This window comes from Athene noctua, unplaced genomic scaffold (assembly GCF_965140245.1).
Source record: "Athene noctua unplaced genomic scaffold, bAthNoc1.hap1.1 HAP1_HAP1_scaffold_511, whole genome shotgun sequence".
Classification (NCBI taxonomy): Eukaryota; Metazoa; Chordata; class Aves; order Strigiformes; family Strigidae; genus Athene; species Athene noctua.
In genome coordinates this window covers 30,001-32,500 of record NW_027437965.1, presented here as the reverse complement: position 1 = coordinate 32,500, position 2,500 = coordinate 30,001, and the positions used below count along the sequence as shown (strand labels likewise).

General features: G+C 78.0%; 1 non-coding gene across 1 annotated transcript; it reads left to right on the top strand.

Moving 5' to 3' along the window:
- The first annotated feature begins 1,915 nt into the window (after positions 1-1,915).
- On the top strand, positions 1,916-2,068 carry LOC141955741 (5.8S ribosomal RNA). Its single transcript, XR_012632723.1, has one exon. It is a non-coding gene; the product is annotated as a 5.8S ribosomal RNA (ribosomal RNA).
- The last annotated feature ends 432 nt before the right edge of the window (positions 2,069-2,500 follow it).

Here is a 2,500-nt window from a genome sequence, read left to right as displayed (position 1 = left end):
TCTCCCCCGATCCTTCCTGCCCGCACCGTGGCGGGCTTGCTGCGGAGCAAGCCCGCCGGGGGGCCGGCCGGCCGCGTGCAGGGCCGAGGCCTCTGGGCGTTCCGGGCTCGGGTGCGTGGCGCCGGCCCTCGGGCCGGCGGGCGAGTTCCCGCGCCGGGCCGTGTCCCGCGCGCCAGCGGGCGGCCCGAGCCACGGCTCTCCTCCCGGGCGCAGCGCCGGGATACTGAGGGAAACCTCGGGCCCCGGGCCAGGAGGACGTGGTGGTGGTGGCGGATGTCGGGCGCGCCCCCGCGGGCGGACGCTCCCCCGATGGCGGCAGCGGGGGAGGCACCCCCGCGGGGCCCTTGAGGATGTTTCCCTCACCCCAGGGCCAGGTACCTAGCGTCCGCGCCTCCGCGGCCCTCCCTCGGCTGAGCCCGGGGGTCGAAGGCCGCGGAGCCGGGCGGAGGTTTAAAGACTCGGGCGGCTCGGTGCGACCCGCAGGGGCGGGCCCCGGCCGTGTGCGGCGGTTGAGCCTCCAGGGGCGGGAGTCGCTCTCGTGCAGGCCCTGGCCATGGCGGCCGCCGCCCACGCCGTGGGCTTTTTGTCCCCTCGGGCGGCCGCGCCGGGGAGGGGTGTCCCCCCTGCCCCCCCTTCTCCGCGGTCCGGTCTCGGCGGCGAGACCGGCGGCGTTCGGTCGGCCGCAGCCGGCCTGCCTCGCCCTCGAAACGCGAAGGGGAACCTCCCCCCCCCCCGGCGGGGAGCGCGGGCTCTCTCGCCGTCGGGGGCGATGGCGATTCCCCCACGGTCGGGGGTCTCGCCGGGCGGGGCGGCCTGCTCGGGCCGCCGCGTCTCCGTGGACGCGCAGCGGCGCGCTTGCGGCTTCGTGCTCCTTGCTTGCCACCCCCACCCCTTCCCGCCCCGGCTGAGGGGAGGGGCGGCGCAGCCCCCGGGCCCGAGCGGCGGCGGCGGCGCCGCCGCTCGGCGTGCCGGCCGGCGGTCGCTCGGTGGCCGGCCGCGTGGCCTGTCCCGTCCCGGGTCCTGCCCGTCGCTTCGCAGTCGCCTTTCCCGGTCTCGGTCAGGCGAGGCGGGTGGGCGGCCGAGGGGCGTTCCCCGTCCCGTTCTCCGCGCGGAAGCGGGGAGAGGGGGCGTCGCCTCCGGCTCAGCGGCGTCCGCCTTCTGCCTGGCGCGTGCCTGCGGAAGGGGCCGAGACGAGAAGCGGCGGCGGCGGCTCCGGGAGGGCAGCCGCGGCGGTGCGGTGGCCGGGCGGCGGTCGGGCGGAGCGCCGGGCGGCGGCGTCGCGTCGCCGTCTCGGGTTCCGGCGGTTGGCCGTCCGTCCCTGTCTCCGGTGTGGTGCGGCGGCGGCGCCGCGCGGGCGTTCCCGGCGTCGGGGCGAGAGCCGGGGTTTCGGGGCCACGGGGGCAAGGAGCCGGCTGTCGCAGCGCGCGGGCGCTGGGCGGCGCGGAGGCGCGCGCGGCGCGAGCGGGACGCCCCCGCTGGTCGCCCGCGCGGCGGTCAGCGTCTGTGGTTTCCCCCCTCCGCGCGAGCGAGAGGCGGGTGCAGGTCCGGGCGCGCGGTCGGACGCGCCGCCGGCCCTCCGTGCGGAGGCCGGGCCGAGCCCGGGCGCCTGGGCCGCCTCCGAAGCGAGCAAGGTGCTTGTTGTTTCCCCAGGTCGGTCGGGAGCGCGGGCTCCCCGGGCCCTTGCCGTTCGGAGCTTGTTTCACCCTTCCCTTCCTTCCCTCCGTTGTGATGTCGGTACGGTCATCTGAGGCGAGGCGCGACCGTCGCCCGCCGGTCGTCGCGCGCCCCCTCCGCGCGTGCGGAGGGGGGCGGTCGGTCGGTCGGTGGGGCGGCGGTCCGTCGTCCGAGAAGGGGGCCGCTTCTGCGGAGCGGTCCCGGCCCCTCCGCGCGCGCGGGGCGGTGCCGAAAGGCAGACAACTCTTAGCGGTGGATCACTCGGCTCGTGCGTCGATGAAGAACGCAGCTAGCTGCGAGAATTAATGTGAATTGCAGGACACATTGATCATCGACACTTCGAACGCACTTGCGGCCCCGGGTTCCTCCCGGGGCTACGCCTGTCTGAGCGTCGCTTGACGATCAATCGCCGGCCGGTGCGCCGTCCCTCCCCGCCTCGCCTCGGCGGGCGGGCGGGCGGCGTCCGCGGCGGCGCGGCTGGGGTGCCTCGCAGGCCCGTCGGTGTCGGCCGAGGGCCTTCGTCCCCCTAAGTGGAGACTCGGGGAGCGCTCCGAAGCTCCCCGCTCCCGGAACGCCCGCTTGGCGGAGCCTCGTCCCGCCGGGGCCGGGCGGCCCGTTGGTTCGGTCCGGCCGGGTCGGGCGCGGCGGTGGGGAAGGGCCGAGGTGTCGGGGGGGGAGAGGCGCGGGCCTCTTCCCCGGCCTCCTCCCGCGCGGGCGGCTGTCTGCGGGTGGGTACCGCGGCGGTACCGTGCCGTGCTGCCGCTCGCGTGCGGGGCGTGCGCCGTGGGAACGGGGGTCCTCCCCGTCGCCACTGGCCCCCCGCCTT